Source organism: Heterodontus francisci, chromosome 1, assembly GCF_036365525.1.
Source record: "Heterodontus francisci isolate sHetFra1 chromosome 1, sHetFra1.hap1, whole genome shotgun sequence".
Classification (NCBI taxonomy): domain Eukaryota; kingdom Metazoa; phylum Chordata; class Chondrichthyes; order Heterodontiformes; family Heterodontidae; genus Heterodontus; species Heterodontus francisci.
The window spans coordinates 267,806,522-267,828,509 of record NC_090371.1 but is presented as its reverse complement, the minus strand read 5'-3'; the positions used below and the strand labels follow the sequence as shown (position 1 = coordinate 267,828,509).

Below are 21,988 nucleotides of genomic sequence, written 5' to 3'. Positions count from 1 at the left end.
GTAACTGACATTTCTAATATTCATAATGATTGTAAAAATAATTTCACAATAATGTGATTACATTTGTCCCTTGAATTGTATTGTTTAACTTTTATTTGAAGGACGCATTCTCTCCCAAAAATCTGGACCTGCTCCAAATAATTTTGTCTGGAGCTACGATTTTATTAGTTGAATTTGGGTTGTACACTCTGAGCGTCTACCGTGTGCCTATTTTACCAGGTTGCATCAGTATTATTCAGTAAGCTGTATTGATGGAATATTTTAGCCATTTCTGCTCAAAAGGTTTTACAAAATGACTTGAAGAAAAGGTCCAAGGCAAATTTCAAACTCTTTCAGATCCCCCTGCAGATCTGTACTTGCTTAAAACCTGTTACACCTTTAGCCTTTTCCAGTTCTGATGAAAGGTCATCGACCTGAAATGTTAACTCTGTTTCTCCACAGATGCTGCCAGACCTGCTGAATATTCTAGCATTTTTGGTTTTTTATTTCAGATTTCCAGCATCTGTTGTATTTTGCTTTTTCAAAACCTTTATTCAAGTAAAATTTATGTTGTGTTTTTTTTTCTAAAGTAGGATGTATGCTTCTAAAAATGAAAACGAGGCTGAGGATGTGTGTGCATTAAAAAACAGTACTGATTAGGCATTTGTGGCATCAAGTTTTATGCCCGCTATGTTCCAGAAAATGCATTAAACTCAAAGAGAGAGAGAATTTCTCATTATATCTGAGTTCATTTTTCAAAAAAATGTTGAACTTTGAAACGGCATCTAATTATCTCATCTGTTGACAGTTAGAAAATGAAAACATTCTAACAAAAGCTCTCGGGAGCAGAGGCAGAGAGATGCACATTTTCCCCACTTTATTTATATTTTTCAAATAAAAAACAAGCAAATTGAATTTTGAAATTTCTACTTACTGAATTAAGGTGAATAAGCATTGCATGCTGTTGAGACATGGAGTCTATAACATTCAATAAGGCCTGAAAATGGGCAAGGGGATTGCGATGTGTGATTTAAACTGTGCCTGTTCCTTCCAATGCAGGCAGCACACAAACTTCATGGTGCCTGCTTATTTACATGATTCCAGCATGCAGCCAGCACGAAGCATGTTGTGGAGTGGCTGCATGCCTGAGCAGGGAGTGCAAAACCAAGAGAGGCTAGCATGAGTTCAAGCTAGCCTGCAGTACTTAAAGCTAACCTGGATCTCCTAAAGGACGCAGAATGGCACAATATGGCAGAGAGAGGGCTCCAAGGTTCTCTGGTACAGGACTATGGCACAGGCATTGGACAGAAGGAGAGAGATCCTTTATCCACGAGGACCAGGAGGCCCTCCAGACAGACACTTCGAAGGCAATGGGACCAAATAGGTGTCGTGATCAAAGCCAGAAGTGTAGCCCCCAAGGACCTGGATGCAGTGCCGCAAGAAGTTCAGTGACCTCACGCGCGTGACTGAGGTCAGTGAATGCATCTTCAAATGCCAACTATACTGCTAGGCTCACACTCTGCTCAATACACCACACCCTCATTGCTCGCCTACCAACCACCACGATCGATCACAACCCTTAGTAGAAATCAACCAAGTTAGCAATCCAGACTTATAAAGAAGACTATTGATCATCCCAGTCAGACTAGAGCACAATTGGGGAGAGTCATGAAACCTCTGAACAGTCTAAATCTGTGACGTCAGAGACTTTGGGGGGGGGAGGTGAAAGGGTAATAGGTTAAGTCAAGAATGTATATATCTTTAAGAAAATGTTGGATAATGACTTGTGGGGGTGGGGTGGGGTGGTGATGTAATATAAGGACATGTAAGGGTTAATGTTGGAGACAGTGAGAGCAACTTCTCCCACTGTAGAGAAGATGATGTAATAGTCACATGGTAATGGGCTTTGGAAGAAGAGAGTTGCAGCACAAAGGAAGCTAGCTATGGAGGCTTGAGGAGAGTGTGAATAATAATGTATATATAATAGAGTTATTAGTTGACCTAATCTAGATTCCTCGACTTTATCTACAATGCCCTAGCTACGCTACAACTTCTGCAACAACATGCACACTACTCAAAATGTCCGTGAAACGGCATTAGTAGCAGCGAAAATGGGGGCGCTATGCAACTGAATTTTGCAGCCTAATTGTTTTAACAGCTCTTCCTATGGAGTGTCTTTTGGTTGTTGTTTCTGTGTTTTGTTGATCGTAGTTAGAATGTTGTCATTTTCTTTTAGTTGTGTGAAGGATATGGACACAGATGCATGTCTTTACAAAATACCAAATTCATTGTTTGTAGAGAGCACTTAAAAAATCACAGATCAATACTGCTCGACATAACATCCTTTGCTGTGAACCAGAACTGTCAGATCCATATCTGGCGCCTCCCTCACACAAACAAAGCTTTCATTTATATAGCGCCTTTGACATAGTAAAACATTTCAATGTGCTTCACAGGAATGTTATCAAACAAAAATTTGATACTGAGTCATGTAAAGAGATATTGGGATAGGTCACTAAAAACTTGGATAAAAAGGTAGGTTTTAAGGAGTATCAAAAGAGGAGAGAATATAGAGGTGGCGAGATCAAGGGAGGGAATTTCAGAGCTCAGGGTTGATACATTCATTCCCGGATGTGGATATCACTGGTACGGCCGCCAGTCTTGGGGGTATAGAAATAGGTCATGCTCAGTGAACAGAATTGGAGGAGCACAGAGATCTCGGAGGCTCATAGGGTTGGAGGTGAGGCCATGGAGGGATTTGAACACAAGGATAATGATTTTCAGTTCAAGACATTGCCTGACTGGGAACTAATGTCGGTCAGCAAGCACAGGAGTGATGTGCGAACGTGTCATGGCGTAAGTTAAAATACGGGCAACAGAATTTTGGATGAGCTGAATTTTATGGAGGAAAGTTGGCTAAGAGACCATTGGAATAGTTGTTTGGAGGTAACAAAGGTATGGATGAGGATTTCAGCAGCCATTGGCTGAGGTTCACTGCTGACAGTTATCAAGATTCAAGCAATACGCCAAACCTTACATTCAATCCCTAGCATTGTTAATTTCTTCTCAGGATTTGGCCACATTTATTAAATGTACACTTCTTTTCAAAGGGAAATGATAGAGTGAGTGTGCAGCAAGAGATAGGTAGGAGATAAGTTTCAGGTGGCACATACAGCTGTTGTGGGGGTGGTAGCATTGGGGGAATCGTCCTGAGGTATGGGAAGCACTTGGAGGGGTTAATGAGATGAGGACGGATTGGGCAGCAATGTCATCCATATGTGAAAACAGGATGGGCAGGGCCCTAGAGAGTGGTGGTATTTGGAAGCCTGGTGCCTGGAAGACTTGGAAACAGGGGTCATGGGGTGTAGGAGAAATGATGGAGGGTAGATTTTATTTTCCCACCAAACGGGAGCGGTAGTGAGCAAACAAAATGGCGGCCCGCACATGTGGGCTGTGCACCGCCACACCACTGCGATCATGAGCGCGGCGGGTGATTTAAATATGCAGGATGGCCGTTCCCCCCCCCCCCCTCAGCCCCCCCCAATCATGTGGTGGGGGCGGCCTCGGTGACACCGATATCATGAATGGCGTCAGCTGTCTCTGTGTAGGCACTGGTACCATTTTTAAAGGGCTATCAGCCCCTGCTCAGAGAACGCAGAGTTTCCCCACCTCCCCATTACACTAAAAAAAATAAATGTTTGGCTGCACCACCCCCCCCTCCCAATACACTAAAAATGCAGAGTTGACCCACCCCTCCCACGACACTAAAAATGTTCTTATCCCCCCCTTCCCCACCTTGGTGGCGCTAGCTTTCCATTGACGGGAAGGTGAAAGGCGCGTTAATGCGCCCGTTGCACTGAACATCTGGATCTGACAGTAAGATCGTGGGGAATTGTATTTAAATCTGTGCATAAAGTTAATTTCAGTATCTAAAGTCTGGTCCCGTTGCCGAGCAGCAGGTGTGCGGGGAGGGGGGCTGCCACGGAGCCTCGCCACTGCTGGGAAGATCGGGCCCGGCAATCCTGGTGTTGGGCTGCATGGCGGGCCACTGTCGCTGCGATCTTCTGGACCCCACCACCACAGTGCCCGACATTGGGAGCTCAACAAAATTCAGCCCTGAGAGTGTAATGAGAAGCTGTGAAAGAATTGGGAAGGGCAATTGCAGTATCTGAGAGTACTGGAGGGGAGGGTCTTAGTGTTTTGAAGCACATAGAATTAGGTGACATGATGTGTATGGAGTGGGAGGGGGGATTTCAGGTCATGGTGTGAGAAACGTAGCCCACTTAATAATAATTTACACCAAGTCAAACTCTGAAGAAGTAAGTTTATTTAACGTTCTTGCAAGATCGGGTGTCCTACAAGCAGGCACACCGATCAACATATTCAGTTCATGTTTATACAATACAAATCCATTTTTCCACGCCTTTAGTTTACATTATTGGTTATAACATATTATGACACTAACCTATCCTATAGTTGCTACAGTCTCCTCCTCTGTTTACTTCTCCCCCTACTCTAACTTTCTAGCCCCTAACTCTTGTTGTTGTTTTACCTTATTTGGCTCTCCATTGTGTGTTTTAACTTGCAGCTGTCAGCCTTTATCTTAGTGGGGCAGTTTCTTATTCACTACATCCTTTGTTCTAACTCTTGCTGTTTCTCTTTTCTCTGCCGAAGCACAATTTTTAACTGCTATACTGTCTCAAGGTCTTTACTTACATACCCTCATCAGTTCTCTTTTTCAGTGATTTCATTATGTTGTGTAGAAATGACTTCTCAGTAATTTTCCACAAGCTGTAGAAACAACATTTCAGTATTTCTTATTCTCACAATGGGACCAGTTGGAGAACTTTTGAACTCCGGGAGGCATGAGAGGAATCAGGATGTGGGAAGACCGAGATTGGGGATTCCCATGATAAGCGAGTGCTGTGAGGATGTTGGGCAACCCTTTTCTAAAAGTGTTCTAAACTCGCTTCAGTTGCTGTGGTTGATCCTCTGTTTTGTTATCTTAGTTTAAAGCACAAAAATGATTTGCAGTGTTTAATGACTGCATACAATATGGTCAGACAATTCTGCAGTGCCTCAGACCCCCTTGTCTGAATTCTCTGTGTGTGAGGCTTTGTGCTGGGACTATGGGTTGGTAAATCTACCTATTCTTATTAGTGAAGTTTAGTGTTCCATCACAGTGAAATATGACTGTAATGGAACGTGAAATATATAGTATAAGGACATGTAAGGGTTAATGGAGATGGAGAGCGACTCCTGCCACTATAGAGATGATGTAATGGGCTTTTGGGAAGAAGAGAGTAGCAGCATGAAGGATGCGAGCTAAGGAGACTTGAGAATGTAGGTAGTAATATATATATAATAGAGATATTAGTTGACCTAATCTAGACTTTATCTACAATGCTCTAGCTATGCTACAACAACTACTACTACTACAACAACAAGCAACAAAATACCTGTGCCACTCAATGCTAGAATCAAACATTCCCAGATCAATGGGAGCACAGGAAAATTGTTGAGTATAGATCCGTCTATTCCTCCCCACCTGCTGCATCAATACGAATTTTTTAACTTGTGATAAAGTCATACCAATGGTCTTTCAAAGGAAGGTTCCAAATTTGTAGCATGTTATGGGCTATTTTGTATCAAGTTTATCCTTTTGTTCTCAAGTTTTTAGCTTATCTGCCTTCTGTTCAGTTATCCTCTCAGTTGGTAATGTGACCAGTGCTTCTATCTGTACTCAGAATTGAAATTTTCTGTTACTGTCCCGTTCCTGGTTGTGCCAGATAGACACTGATTTAAGTCTCGAAGGAATGATTTCCATATTGAGTAGGTCAGCTGAGAGGTATTACATATTGCGCAGATATTAGGGGAACAAAAAAAATTATATCTGATCTGAAGAAAATCGCATAAGTAAGCATTGTGTATTGATGGCCTTGCAAATCTAAAACCGCATGTTGCGCTCGCCAATTTTCATCTTCCAGTTATAATTCTAATGTAATCAATGTATTTAGGACTTCACAATTAAGTTGCAGATGAAGTCAAGCAGTTTCAATAATTAAACTTTTTACCATTATACTATTTAATCTATTTTTTATTGTCCTGCTGTGTAAAGCATTTCTACGTTGAATATTCATGAAAGTTATTATTTTCTGATTTACCAAGAATTAGAAAACTCTAAAAGAATAGGAGAACAATTTGTGTGTAATTGATGGCCTTTGTTGTGGATTGATGGAGAAAAGAGTCTGACTTGAATTGTTCCCTGACGTGTAATTCTTTCCCTATATTTTGTAAAATATATATGATTATATTTGATTACACACCTTGTGGCAATTCAGTCCAAATCTTTCTGAGAAAAACACATGTACTACATCTGAGATATGCAGATAGATCCAATACATAAAACATGTAGACACGATATTCATTATTTCGGGTGAAAAATTCTTTTCAATTTACCAAAAACAATATTTTTATGTCTCCTATTTCTTTTTAGCTGACATCTTTTGTCCTTGAGAAGGTGACAGCTGAGTGACTTGCTAGGCCATTTCAGAGAGTAGTTAAGAGTCAGTCACATTGTTCTAGGTCTCGAGTCACATAGAGGCCAGACTAGATGAGGACAGCAGATTTTCTTCTCTAAGGACATTCGTGAACTAGTTGGATTTTTATGACAATCTGGTAGTTACGTGGTCACCATTACTGATACCAGCTTTTTATTCCAGATTTATTTAATTAACTGAATTTAAATTCCCCAACTGCTGAGGTGGGATATGAGCTCAAATCTCCAGATTATTAGTCCAGACCTCTGGATTGGTAACCACAATGCTATTGTGCCTGCAAATGTTGAGGCGGTAGACTCCTCTCTGAATTAGAAGGTTGTGGCTCAGGCGCCATGCTAGGACTCCGGTACATAGGTACTGAAGAAGTGCTCTATTGTTGGAGGTGCCAAACTAGGCACTGGATTGCACTAGTACATCGGTAAAGTGATGGAAGAGGTCATCGACAGTGCTATCAAGCGGCACTTGCTTAGCAATAACCTGCTCACTGACGCTCAGTTTGGGTTCTGCCAGGGCCACTCAGCTCCTGACGTCATTACAGCCTTGGTTCAAAAATGGACAAAAGAGCTGAACACAAGAGGTGACTGCCCATGACATCAAGGCAGCATTTGACCGAGTATGGCAACAAGGAGCCCTAGCAAAATGGAGTCAATGGGAATCAGGGGGAAAACTCTCTGCTGGTTGGAGTCATACCTTGCGCAAAGAAAGATGGTTGTGGTTGTTGGAGGTCAATCATCTGAGCTCCAGGACATCACTGCAGGGGTTGCTCAGGGTAGTGTCCTAGGCCCAACAATCTTCAGCTGCTTCATCAATGACCTTCCTTCAATCATAAGGTCAGAAGTGGGGATGTTGGCGGCTGATTGCACAATGTTCAGCACCATTCGCGACTCCTCAGATACTGAAGCAGTCCGTGTAGAAATGCGGCAAGACCTGGACAATATCCAGCAATATCAAGGCTTGAGCTGATGTGTGGCGCGCATGTTATTTGCCACTTAATTGCCAGGCAATGACTATCTCCAACAAGAGAGAATCTAACCATATCCTCTTGACATTCAATGGCATTATGATTGCTGAATCCCCCAGTATCAACATCCTGGGGGTTACCATTGACCAGAAACTGAACTGGAGTAGACATATAAATACCCTGGCTACAAGAGCAGGTCAGAGGCTAGGAATCCTGCAGCGAGTAACTCACCTCTTAACTCCCCAAAGCCTGTCCACCACCTACAAGGCACAAGTCAGGAGTGTAATGGAATACTCTCCACTTGCCTGGATGAGTGCAGCTCCAACAACACTTAAGAAGCTCAACACCATCCAGGACAAAGCAGTAAACCCATTGAAAAAATATATCAGCGAGCTTGTGCTTAATGTATGGTACAGGCTCCCGAGGAAGGTGGTGGGAGAAGTTGGTATTGATTCATTCAAAAGTGAGTCAGATAGATTTCTTTCTGAAAATAACTGTTTGGATATAGTATTTCAAACAAGACATATGGTCAGTGCAGCATGCTTCAGAAGAATAGGTGACATTAAACCTATGGTTCCCAAAGCTCGCCACCACTAGGTTTTCCTTGCTTCATGCCTGTTGTATTCTAATTGATAGAGATTGATTGCTATGGTTAGTCAAGAACTCCATTATCATTGTATCATGTGACTTCCAGGATGGTAGAAGGAAAACTAGATGCTCTGTTGTCTTTTTTTCATCTAACAGTTCCTATGCTTCAATGAGTTTTTTTGCTGTTACCACCCCTCTTGCGACGCTGCCATTCCGCCATTGTGCTAAAATGAGAGGATAAAGTAAATACAACGGCCTAGAAATCTGATCTTGATTCAATGCTCCCCCGACCCCCCCCCCCCCCCACCCCTCCCTCTTCTGGCAGCCTCTCCTACTCTGTGATGTCTTCCTTGCTGCTTCAACCCTCTCATCCTCCAGCCCTGATGGGACCTCCTATGTCTGTACCTATTTGTGAGGCGAAGAGAAACAACAGTGAAAGACCATCAAAATGAATCAGAAAATGCAAGAAGTCAAGCAGTGGCCTGAAATACTAAACCAGCAAAATAACCTGTAAGTACAGCTCATTGGGGGGACCTTCGTGCTGGTTATTTCCACATTGTGCTGTGCAGGGTCAGCTCATGGCGAGTGAAGTACAGGGCCGGTCCAACTATATGTGACCTGCTAAATCAATAAGGCGGGCAACACGACTCCTAGCAAAGGTTTCTGTGCACTTCCTGCACGCCATATCGAAAGCTCAGTGGGTCATACCGCTTGAAAAACAGGCGGTAACTGGTCAAATTTTTCGGCCAATGAAACACAAAAGGGTAACAAACCGTTAAATATTAATACTAACATACGTAAAGAAAACAATTTAAAAATGAAGGCATGTTACAGAGGGCTGCTGTATTCATGAGAGAGCTATTGCAATGAGTTACTGCATATCAAATATTTGACAGTCTTGTTTGAATTTAATCATTTATTGTATTTTTAAGTGAAATTTCCCATTTAGTTCTGGTAGCACTTGGCACAACAATTGTTTGCATTATTTATCAAAAATTTTAAGTCATCTCTGGTGGCATTTGACACATAGTATCATATTTGTATTTATTTAAAGTCACTTTAAACAGTGCAACATTTCTAAAAAAAAATAGAATTCTACTTTTCAGGGAGTTTGAAAAATCTGCTATAAAGGTTTCACTTCAAGTTCTGGGTAGTATTTGATGCAAAGTGGCAATGTAATTAATTTTAATTTTCGCATCTTAAATAAATGCATGCAATCATGCATATATTGAGTTCCTGCTAAAGGTTTTATAGTGACAAACAAAAACAAAATTAATAATTGCTGAACTGATGCTATTCATCTAGTAACTTCTTTAAAATCTGGGGGGAATAATTGGATAAGGCCCATTTTTGGGCATGGGACATACCCAGTCCATTTGATGCATGCATTATACAAACTTTGTGCCTGGACCCCTTAAAGGTGTGCTGTCTCTCTAAAAGATGAGCTGCATTCATGTAACCCGAGCTGCTGTAACTGTCTCTGCAAGGGAAAGCACAGCAAATGGAGCAACAGGCAGGAGAGAGGACTCCCAGGTTTTCTGATGCTGCGGTGCAGGCAATAGTGATGGAGGTGGAAAGGAGGAAAGATGCCATTCTCCTGCAGGGGGCCTGGAGGCCCTCAAGGCACACACTGAGAAGGGAATGGGAGCTGGTGGCCAGGGAGGTCAATTCCCAGAATCTGGGCCCCAAGGATCTGGCTGCAGTCCCAGAAAAAGTTCAATAATCTTGACCATCGTTGTGAGCTCAGTGAAGACATATTCACATGACATCTCCTATCCACCACTACAACAACATCTCATGGTACTCAATGCAACACCCCCTACCCCCCCAATCAGCAGTCAGAATTCATGCTTAACTTTCAGACCTATCAATCCTGCCAGCTTCATACCCACCTCTCCCAGCATCAACATACCTCTAGCTATTCAGCTATGGCAGGCACATCACCCAAACACATTGCAAACCCTCACTGACATTCTTCGCTTCCTCTTCCAGGATAAGGTGGCCCATAACCACAGGGAGCAGCATTGAACAGGCGGGGCATAGGCATGCATTCACTGAGCCATCGAGGGGAGATGTTGCTCCACATCATAGGGTCGGCTGTTACTGAGTCCGATGCAACTGATATCAACAATAACTTTCAGGATGATGATATGTCCCTGCCTTACGTCACTTCTCAAATCCCACCTCACCCTCATCCTGCCTTCTGCCATGAAGTGCAAGCTGCCAATGGTGTGACCATGAACCTTTTGCTTTACACCCCACCCTCTTCCCTCACCTCAATCCTCCCCTTCTGCATTTCTTCTTTCAGATACCCAAGAACTGCTGCCTGGTCGGCCACTGCAGCCTCAGTATGTAGGGCAAGAATAACACTAGACCTCAGAAGAAGAAGCCCCATCACTTGATCTGACATTCGCTCAGATACTGGCACTGAGCAAGCTTTAGAGGTTAGTATCGAGCCTGGATCAACACATAATGAGTCAGGCAGCCAGGCCAGAGGGAAAAGATAGTTGATGTGCCAGCTCACCGGTGGATGAGATCACAGATGAGTTCTGCTGCAGAAGACTCGGATGAGGACTCCAACGGGGTGGGGAAGGGGTCATACATAAGAACGCTGATAGGAGTGCACACAGAGATGCTTGGTGCATTGGTGATCCTGCCAGAGAGCCTATTGCCACAGTCAAGGAGCTTGTGGGGAACAGCTCCAACTTAGCAAAGGACGTTGTGGAGAGCTTGGAGCCCATCCTTTCCAGTGTGGAAGCGATGACCAACTCCATGACAGCACCGGTGGACTCTACCATGATTCTGGTGGCCGCTGTCTCAGCTTCCATTGCGGCACAGGCAGAAGCCATCCAATGTCTCAGTGCTGAAGTGGAGTGACGTCATGAGATCTATGCTTGCTGCCATGCATGCCTAGCTTGGTGCCATTAAGGTTCAGACTGCTGCCATCTTAGCTGCGGATATCAGTACTCAATAGCATACAGGCTCTCATAGCATTTCAGAAGTCTGCTGTAGCTGGGGCGCCATCCTGTGGAGTGCCAGTAGCTCCATCTCTGAGGATGACTGCATTCGTGCTGCCTTCACTGCCACTCTGCCAGTGTCCTTGGTGTTGTCTCTCATCCAGCCAGCATAGACTGCTGTTGCCCATGCCGAAGTGGTGCAATCTGAAGCTGGGTTCTCAAGGCATGAAACTGCTCGAGTTGTCCTGGAAGGCTATCTGCAGTCTACGCCAGTGGAATTCAGCTGCCTTCCACCAGCCATGTTAGAGTTGCACTGCGTAAGAGCACTAGGACAGGCAAAGGCACCCATAAGACAGGCCCTAAGGGAATGAAGTAGAGTGAATATTTCAGTTTTGCGTATGTTATTGGAAATGTTGGGTAAAATTGTTATGAAATTTTTTTGTTGGTGTCTTTTATTTCAGGATTTTGGCCAAGAGATGGGACGTAGCAGGGGGATTGAAAGGTGGGGAATTGTGGAGCAACTGTGATGAGGGGATGACATCTCAGGGGGAATTACAGTCTGAGTATCCACTCACTGAAAGCCCGTCCAAGCGAAGAGGCCCCACTTGCCTTCTCCTTTCCTCCTCTTCCTCATCCTTCCCTCCCATTCCTCCTCCTTCCTCCTTCTCTGCCTGCTTTTCCCAAAGTGGCCTCCGAACGCCTGGTGGCAAGGTCAGCACCCACATGATAATTCCAAGTTTGCTGATGACACAAAACTAGGTGGAATTATGAGTTGCGAGGAGAATGCAAAGAGGCTTTGGGGGATTTAGTCAGGCTAGTAGTGGACAAGAACATGGCAGATGGAATATAATGTGGAAAAATGTGAAGTTATCCACTTTGGTAGGAAAAACAGAAATGTGGAGTATTTCTTAAATGGTGAGAGATTGATGACCAAAGGGAACTGACTGTCCTTGTTCATATGTTACTGAAAGCTAACATGCAGGTACAGCAAGCAATTAGGAGGGCAAATGGTATGCTAGCATTTATTGCAAGGGGTTTTGGGTACAGAAGTAAAGAAGGCTTGCTGCAATTGTATAGCGCCTTGGTGAGACCGCACCTGGGGTATTGTGTGCAGTTTTAGTCTCCTTACCTAAGGAAGGATAAACTTGCCATAGAGGGAGTGCAACAGAGGTTCACCAGACTGATTCCTGGGATGGTGGGATTGTCCAATGAGGAAAGATTGAGGAACCTGGGCCCGCATTCTCTAGAGTTTAGAAAAATGAGAGGTGATCTCATTGAAGCTTTCAAAATTCTTAAAGGGTTCAACAGGGTTGATCCCTGGCTGGGATGTCTAGAGCCAGAGGACACAACCTCATAATAAGAGCTAGGTCATTTAAGACTGAGATGAGGAGGAATGTCTTGACTCAGAGGGTGGTGAATCTTTGGGATTCTCTACCCCAGAGGTCTTATAAGGCTCAGACATTGAGTATATTCAAGACAGAGATCAATAGATATCTAGATATTAAAGATATCCAGGGATATGGGGATTGTGCAGGAAAATGGTGTTGAGGTAAAAGATCAGCCATGATCTGGTTGAATGGAGGAGCAGACCCGAGGGACCGAATGGCCTACTCCTCCTATTTCCTATGATAGTAGAGTTATGGGCATGAACCTGGAGACACACTTCAGTGAGTGTTGGAGGACCCTTCTCACACCGAGAAGTACAGGCAGCAGAACTAGTGCTTCAGCAAGCTGATGGGGGTTTGCTCCATGACGTTACTGGTTGCTGCATTTCTCTCATCGTAGACGCACTGCTCTTGGATGTCGAAGAGAAGTCATGAGCAAGGTGTAGAGCCCATGGTGGGCTAAAGATGGCAGTATGGCTGACTGGCAATGGTGCCTCTTGCAGTTAAAGAACATCTCCCTGTTAACATGTAGGGCCCACAATGTCACGTGCGTACACTCAATTGCACCCGATATCATTGGGAATCCTGCTAGCCTGGAAACTCCACGTGCTCTCTCCTGATTCTGTCTGGTCAGTGAGAAGGTGATAAAGTACCTTTTCCTTCTATTCAGCACCTCTGCCACCTTCCTGATGCAGCGATGGATGGCAAACTATGAGATGTCACCTGTTCTTGTCTGGAAGGATCTAATGGTGTAGAAGTTGAGAGTGTCAGCAATCTTGATGGTCACTGGCAGCATCATTCCCACCCTTCTGTGAGGTTGTAGATTGGGTTATAGAAGGTGGCACAGTTCAGTGACCTTCTTGGCGCTTCACTGCTCCTGGTTGAGATGGAGGTAAAAGAGATGCTGCTGAAAGACCCGTGGTGGATAGGACCTTCTATTGATGGCCCTGCTGCTTCTCTCTCTGCATACTCTGCAGACAGCTTCTCCTCTCCGCTGCATATGCTCCATTTCCAAATCATGCTGCAGCCCAAGAGGAACTCAACTATAGCTCGCATTACTGAAGCAGACTTTCTCTTGACAAGCCAATCAACTCCTCTGGCCTCCTTGTCAAGATCTTGCACCACTTCCTTGAAAATCCAAAAGGTTTGTAAACCTCCAATAACAGAGAACACAGTACTTCTACTAATTCGGCACCTGGAAAAGTAAGTCAAAAGCACCTCACCTGGAAGTTGGATGTTCAGCCCTTTCAACAATGCTAGTGGGGGTACTCCTAGCTGCCCCGTGCAGCTGAACTCATGTTCAAGGAATTACAGAATCTTTACAATGTAGAAGGAGGCCATTCGGCCCATCACGTCTGCACCAGCTCTCTGAAAGAGCAACTCCCTCAGTTCCATTCCCCTGATTTCTCCCCATAACCCTGCACATTCTTCCTTTTCATATAACTGTCTAATTCCCTTTTGAATGCTTCAATTGAACCTGCCTCCACTACGTTCTCAGGCAGCGCATTCCAGACCTTAACCACTCGCTGTGTGAAAAAGTTTTTCCTCATGTCACTTTTGCTTCTCTTACCAAATACTTTAAATCTGTGTTCTCTCGTTCTTGATCCTTTCATGAGTGGGAACAGTTTCTCTCTATCTACTCTGTCCAGACCCCTCATGATTTTGAATACCTCTATCAAATCACCTCTCAGTCTTCTCTTCTCCAAGGAAAACAATCCTAACTTCTCTAATCTATCTTCATAACTGAAATTCCTCATCCCTGGAACCATACTTGTGAATCTTTTCTGTACTCTTTCCAATGCCCTCACGTCTTTTCTCAAGTGTGGTGCCCAGAATTGGACACAATACTCCAGCTGAGGCTGAACTAGTGTCTTATACAAGTTCAACATAAGTTCCTTGCTCTTGTACTCTATGCCCCTGTTAACAAAGCCCAGGATATCGTATGCTTTATTAACTGCTCTTTCATTCTGTCCTGCCACCTTCAATGACTTATGCACATATACACCCAGGTCCCTCTGCTCCTGTACCCCCTTTAAAATTGTACCCTTTGTTCTATATTTTCTCTCCATGTTCTTCCGACCAAAATGAATCATTTCACATTTCTCTGCATTGAACTTCATCTGCCACCTGTCTGCCCGTTCCACCAATTGTCTATGTCCTTTTGAAGTTCTACACTGTCCTCCTCACAGTTCACAATGCTTCCAAGTTTCATATCATCTACAAACTTTAAAATTGTACCCTGTACAACGAGGCCTAGGTCATGAATATATATCAGGAAAAGCAAGGGTCCCAACAGTGATCCCTATGGAACTCCATTACAAACCTTCCTCCTGCCCGAAAAAATCCATTAACCACTACTCTTTGTTTCCTGTCACTCAGCCAATTTCGTATCCATGTTGTTACCGTCCCTTTTATTCCATGAGCTACAAGTTTGCTCACATGTCTGTTGTGTGGCACTGTATCAAATGCCTTTTGAAAGTCCATGTACACCACATCAACAGCATTGCCCTCATCACTCTGTTACCTCCTCAAAAAAACTCCAGCAAGTTAGTTAAACATCATTTTCCCTCAAGAAATCCATGCTGGCTTTCCTTAATTAATTCACATTTGTCCATGTGACTATTAATTTTGTCCTGAATTATTTTTTCCAGAAGTTTTCCCACCACTGAAGTTAAACTGACCGGTCTGTAGGTGCTGGGCTTATCTTTACTCCCTTATTTGAACAAGGGTGTAATGTTGCAATTCTCCGATCCTCTGGCACCACCCCAGAGTCTAAGAAAGACTGAAAAATTATGGACAGTACCTTTGCGATTTACACCCTCACTTCCTTCCGTATCCTTGGATGCATCTCATCTGGCCTTGGTTTTTATCCACTTTAAGTACAGACTGCCTATCTAATACTTCTTTATCAATTTTAAACCCCTCTAGTGTCTTCTTACCTCCTCTTTCAACATTGCCTGGGTTGCATCTTCTTCCTTGATAAAGACTGATGCAAAGTATTAATTTAATACCTCAGCTATGCTCTCTGCCTCCATGTGTAAATACCCTTCTGGTCCCTAATTGGCCCCACTCCTTTTACCATCCTTTTACTAGGCCAGCATTTATTGCCCATCCCTAATTGCCCTTGAAAAGGTGGTGGTGAGCTGCCTTTTTGAACCGTTGCAGTCTCTGTGGGGTAGATACTCCTAAATGCTGTTAGGAAGGGAGTTCCAGGATATTGATCCAGCGACAGTGAAGGAACAGCGATATCGTTCCAAGTCAGGATGCTGTGTAGCTTGGAGGGGAACTTGCAGGTGGTGGTGTTCCCATGCATCTACTGCCCTTTATCCTTCTAGGTGGTAGAGGCCACGGCTTGGAAGGTGCTGTCTAGGAAGGAGCCTTGGTGTGTTGCTGCAGTGCATTTTGTAGATGGTACACACTGCTGCCACTGTGCGTCAGTGGTGGAGGGAGTGAATGTTTGTAGATGGGGTGTCGATCAAGTGGGCTGCTTTGTCCTGGATGGTGTCGAGCTTCTTGAGTGGTGTTGGAGCTGCACCCATCCAGGCAAGTAGAGAGAGTATTCCATCACACTCCTAACTTGTGCCGTGTAGATGGTGGACAGGCTTTGGGGAGTCAGGAAGTGAGTTACTCACCGCAGGATTCCTAGTCTCTGACCTGCTCTTGTAGCTACAGTATTTATATGGCTACTCCAGTTCAGTTTCTGGTCAATGGTAACCCCCAGGATGTTGATCGTGGAGGATTCAGCAATTGTAATGCCATTGAATGTCAAGGGGAGATGGTTGGATTCTCATTTGTTTGAGATGGTCATTGCCTGGCACTTGAGTGGCGTGAATGTTACTTGCCACTTATCAGCCCAAGCCTGGATATTGTCCAGATCTTGCTGCATTTCTACACGGACTGCTTCAGTATCTGAGGAGTCTTGAATGGTGCTGAACATTGTGCAATCATCAGTGAACATCCCCAATTCTGACCTTATGATTGAAGGAAGGTCATTGATGAAGCAGCTGAAGATGGTTGGGCCTAGAGTGTTAAGGTTAATAAACCTACACCTTTGTTGTGTAAACCTGAAAAAGCCTGTCAGATTGGTTCATTTACAATTATAATTCAAGAGCAGTGAGCAAAGACTCACTGAGGTGAAGCTAAAAACACTGTGGTTAAAACCCTGTTACAGCCAAACCAGGAAAGGGGCCAGAGGGGAGCCTGAGACCCCTTCCTCACCCAGTTGTAGCAACAAAGAGAGGAAAAAAGAAAGTGAAAAGACACAGGAGACGCACCGAGTGAGAGAAGGAAACATAGAGTGGAAATGGATGCAGAGGATAGGCATGAAGAGCAATTCTCCTAACTGTGAGTGTGTACAGCCATGGAGCAGTCCAGAACTTACCATGCAGAGGACAAACTGTCCACACACAAGAAGCCGTCCCTTTACGATGTGCGCATGTGCAGCCGTGCAGCAATCTTAAAGGGACCACGCTATGCAACAACCAGGCCATAATATGTGCAGGGAAACTAGAGGGAACATTGCTGAAGAAGGATATAGAAAAATGAAAGATAGACAAAGAATTGGAGACAGACAGGAAAGAAAGTAGCACTCCACAGAGAAAAGACTCCAATAGAGAAATGCATAAAAACTTAAGAAGGTAACAAGAATCCCCCACATACCACGCATGCCATAATACTGTGCTCATTTATTTCTATAATTCCGTATTGCAGGAAAGATCCTGAAAATGTAATCTTTCAAAAAAACTTGATAGATTGTATATAATTGCAGAAGTATAACAGAAAGCTTATATATGAGTGTGACTTTTCAATCCAATTTCTTTGTCTATTTTAACATTTTGCGTCTCCTTGTAGCTTGGCTTTCCCAATATTTCTATCCAACTGTTCTGATGAAAGGCCACAGACCTGAAATGTTATCTCAGCTTCTGTCTCCACAGATGCTGCCAGACCTGCTGAGTATTTCCAGCGCTTTCTGTTTTTATTTCTATCCAACTGATTGATTGTTTAAAGGAGGTCAGAATAACTTTACGGGAGAAAATAGCCTTAAGAAATACAATCAATCAAGATTCCTTCACCTTTTAATTCTCAGTTACGTCATTTATCAAAACTCTTGCTAGTTAGGAGAAATAGTGCTGCAACCCTGTTGAGATTCAACATTTTAGAGGTAATTCACATTCAGTCAATATTACCCAGTTACCATGTGTATTGATTCAATTGGAATTTACTTTCTGCTTCTTGTCAACTTTCTTCTTCGCAAGTGATAATCTAAAGATGTCAATTGCTACTGGTCAGTACTAGCTGAGTAGTGCTGTTTATTCAGCCAGTCTGAGATACATCATAACTGACAGCTAGGTTGGTATCTTGGTATCAGTTGAATGTTAATTAAATTTAGCCGTTATTATTTCTGAAAAATATTTTTCCGCAGGATGATGCATGTTTTTTTGTTATTGTAGGAGGTTGTCACGTGTATCCCTTTGACATTATTTAGCTGATGGCAAACTTCCTCCTCCTGTGCTGTTTGTGCAGTTGCAGTTATTTTGTGGGCATTTTGATGCAATGCTTTGCTAGCATTGGGCATTTTTTTTTTTGGCTTATGCTAGAAATAACCTATTGCCTTTTTAATACATCTTTAGGGAGAAATTTCTATTTCAACCTCTGTAAAATATGATTTGCAACTTGTTCTGTTCCTTGTAATTTTCAAGTTTAATTTACACAAAAAAATCATTGTCAGACTTTTCAAGGAAGATCGGCAAGTCATTTTCAGGTCAAAATGTTGATTAGTTTCTAAGACTGCGCAGCTTTCTGCAGATGATAATGCTATTACTGGTATAGAGTAGATGAAAATACCATATTTGCATTTTGTCACCAAATGCGTACAGTAGTAGCATTGATATATGAACTAAAAACAATGAAAGAATGAAAATTATCTGACTGAATCTTAATCATCAAGATATAGCGTGTTCATTTTGTGACATCCCAATCTCAGCCTGGATAGATTGAAAATGTTAAGAGTACAAGAAAGGCAAAATTATATAAGATGCTGAAAATAAAACGTTAAGACTGCAAGAGTAATGTGAAAGTATTTTAAAATTTCTGTCAGGTATTTTAAGGGTAACTTCTGGAATGAGTTGCTGATTTGTCCATTCTTTGATTTAGGAATAGTAAAGAATGAAATGTGCAAGTACGTGCTGAGAAAGGTAGCTTGACAAAACTATAGTTCTGCAGTTCATAAAAGAATAAATTGCAAATTATGGAGTTATTGTAAACGACTGGGAGCTTCACAGTCCAGGGGTAGGAAACAATTTCAAGGACTGTGCTAGTGAAGTTTTATTAACAGCCTGCAGTACAGCTAGTGTACTGAATGCATGTCCTCTCTGTCACAGCAGCCCAAACTTTAACCCTACCTGTCCAGTGGGAACAGGGTAGGTGAGGGGTTAAAATGGCACCCGTTGCATTCCCGCAGTGTTCCCGCCATTTTAACTCCCAGATTTTCAAGAGACTGGCGGGCACAACTCCAGAGTGCTCAAAAATATTCAAATTCCAGAGATCAAATGTAAAATTGAGAACTGATATAATTCTGACCCAAGTGTAGTTTTAACTGTGAAGTGTACAAATCATACATGGTCTCCAAGCTGTAAGCAAAACAAATCTTTGGCTTTTGCACCCCCAATTCCCATCCCCAAGTAAAAATTGGGGCTAATGTTTTTCATTCTTCATTCAAGAATCTAAATCTTTTAATTCTGTATTTTCCTCACTGTATATAAAAGCATGATTACTATTACTCAGGGCAATAATGTGCCATTATTGAATGGAAGCAATTGTAGTTTCCTGGGCAACACAGAGATAACTTTGCAGATGTCAGATCAGGACTCACACAATAACCATCACTAACTATTCCCGTATTTCCAAATCTCCAGCACTAGTATGCTAACCCCTACCTGCTAAGTTTAACCCCAATGCTAATCCTCTGCCCCTGATTTATGTGTCAGCTGTGGTTCACTTGGTAGCACTCTTGCCTCTGAGTGCCAAGGTTGTGAGTTCAAGTCACACTCCAAGACTTAAAACACAAAAATCAAGGTGCTGCACTGTTGGAGGTGCCATCATTGGGGTGAGATGTTGAACCAAGTCCCTGTCTGTCCTCTCGGGTAGACATAAACAATTCCACGTCATTATTTTGAAGAGCAGGGGAGTTATCCCTGGTGTCCTGGCCAATATTTATCCCTCAGTCAACATCACAAAAACAGATTATCTGGTCATTATTACATTTCTGTTTGTGGGAGTTTGCTGTGTGCAAATTGGCTGCCATGTTTCCTACATTACTCCAGTGACTACACTTCAAAAGTACTATAAAGTACTTTGGGACATCCTGGGCTGAGATGTGCGCCACGGAGTCTCCGCGATATTTCATGCGGCGGCTCATTAACATGGAGGTGCTGGACTGCCCGTAAAGGGGGCGGGTGCTTCATCCGCGGCAACACCGTCTGGCAGTACGGCGCAGGCGCAGGCACCATTTTTAAAGCGCTTCAAGCCCTGACAGGTCATTTAAATTTTTAATGCTCCCAGTGTGCGAAAAATTAAAATAAAATCATAACACTTTGAATCCCCTCTCCCACCCACCAATGAGTACTCAATATATAAATTGCCCTATCCCCCCGAAACAAACTTTTATTCTGATGATGAATTTTTCCCCCGAACGTCATTACCTTTAACCCTCAATAGTAAGAGTTTTTTCCACCCCCACCCCCGCCCTGAAAACTTTACTCTTCTCCGACTATTGAAATTAAGGTTTCATCGCCGAGCAGCAGGGCGGGGAAGGGGCCGCCACTAGGCCTCACTGGCGCTGGTAAATTGCAGCGGGGCCTTCCCGTTGTCGAGGCCCAGAGCAGGTCTCCCCGGAAGAATTTTCTGGGCCCTCCCGCCATGACCCCCAATACGGGGGGGCTTGTAAAATTCAGCCCCCTGTGTTTGTGAAAGGCAATATATAAATGCAAGTTTTTCTTTGCTTCCCTCCCTCTTTTCTGGTCACATTCGGGTCGGACCCCTTTCCTGGCTGTCTTAACTTATCCTTAGGTCCATGGTGGTGTTCAACTACTGGCATGATTCCTATTCCTGCCCACCGGTCATGGCACGCACTCCCACTGGTTTTGAGCAGGAGAGAGATCAGTATTAGTCAAATGAAGCCGGAGGGTTTCATGGCAAGGAGTCCTTGTGGGACTCCTAGCCTCATCGAACCCTGGCCAGGGCTAATGTGTCTAAAGTTAAAATTAGGGTTATATTATTTGTTGCCTTTCGTGAATTATTTAACCTATATTTGTGCAGTATAACATGCTAAAAGAGGCCGAGTTACATGTTTTATCATGACTGATTTTGACATGGAGCAGGTGTTAATTAATAATCTATTTCTGTGTATTAATAAAGTTCTTTTGTTGAACTCCATGTCAACTTGGTAGTGAAAAGAAGGCAGTGGGGGAAGCGAAAGAGATCAGGGTGTTTCCCGTGCAAGTCTGACTGCGAGGCAGTGTGACTTGTGCATATTTACCAATCTGCAACAGTTGGAAAGGCTGAAAAACAGCTTTAAAAAAAACTGACATGGCTCCAAAAGAGTTTGCAATTCAAAAAGGCAGTATATAACTGAAAAACAGCCTTGAATAATAGCCTCTGGCCAAGGCCCTGTTTCAAGTAAAATTCATTTTTATTACATTGGATTTCAGTATTTTTATTAGTACTTTGGCATCACGCTGTGCAGTTAGGTTTGATTTCCTGTGAAAACTGAATCACATCTGCTCCTCTGGCTTCACATAAATATAAGTTAAGGAAAAAAAATATTCTGCAACCTCCAAAAGTTCCTATAAGGACCACTTGTTAGGTTGCTGTACAACTGCAAAAGGTGTAAATGGCTCCTGGTTCTACTAGATCTTGAGTGGTCTAACTGGCCTTCTTTAATGGGACCACTGGAGGCTGTGCAGAAAGAAATCCAAAGAAATGCTTAATTTTAAAAATTGCCTTCCACCCCCACATCCGACCTGCAAGCCCAGTAATGATTAGCATGTAGAACCATTGTTCTGCTGGCTTTGTGCCGTTATGGACACAAGCCAGATTTCTTGGCCAAGGAGTCAAAGGAAAGGATATAAATGAACACATCTATAATTTATTAAATATTTTTCATCTCAGTGAACATCCTGACCACTTTTCCATTATAAATTACTATGCCCACATTTATAATAGAGGCTGGCTTCATAACCATGCAATGCCTCAATTTGAAAAAGCTCATCCTTGTGTTCAAACTCCTCCCTACCTCTGTACTTCCCACCAGCCCTACAACCCTCTGAGATCACTGCGCTCCAGTAATTCTCCCCTCTTGCACATCTCCAATTTCCTTGGCTCCACCATCGGCAGCCGTACCTTCAGCTGCCTCGGCCCCCAAGCTCTGGCACCCCCTCCCTAAACCTTTCTGCCTCTCACTCTCTCCTCCTTTAAGGTCCTCCTCATAACCGACCTCTGTGACTGAGCTTTTGGTCACCTGTCCTAATATCTCCTTATGTGTCTCGGTGTCACGTTTTG

General features: G+C 43.3%; 1 protein-coding gene across 1 annotated transcript in view; it reads left to right on the top strand.

Annotated features, from left to right (window-relative positions):
* Positions 1-21,988, top strand: part of LOC137359361 (serine/threonine-protein kinase 32B-like) — a 353,419-nt gene that overhangs the window by 64,831 nt on the left and 266,600 nt on the right. The window lies entirely within an intron of this gene.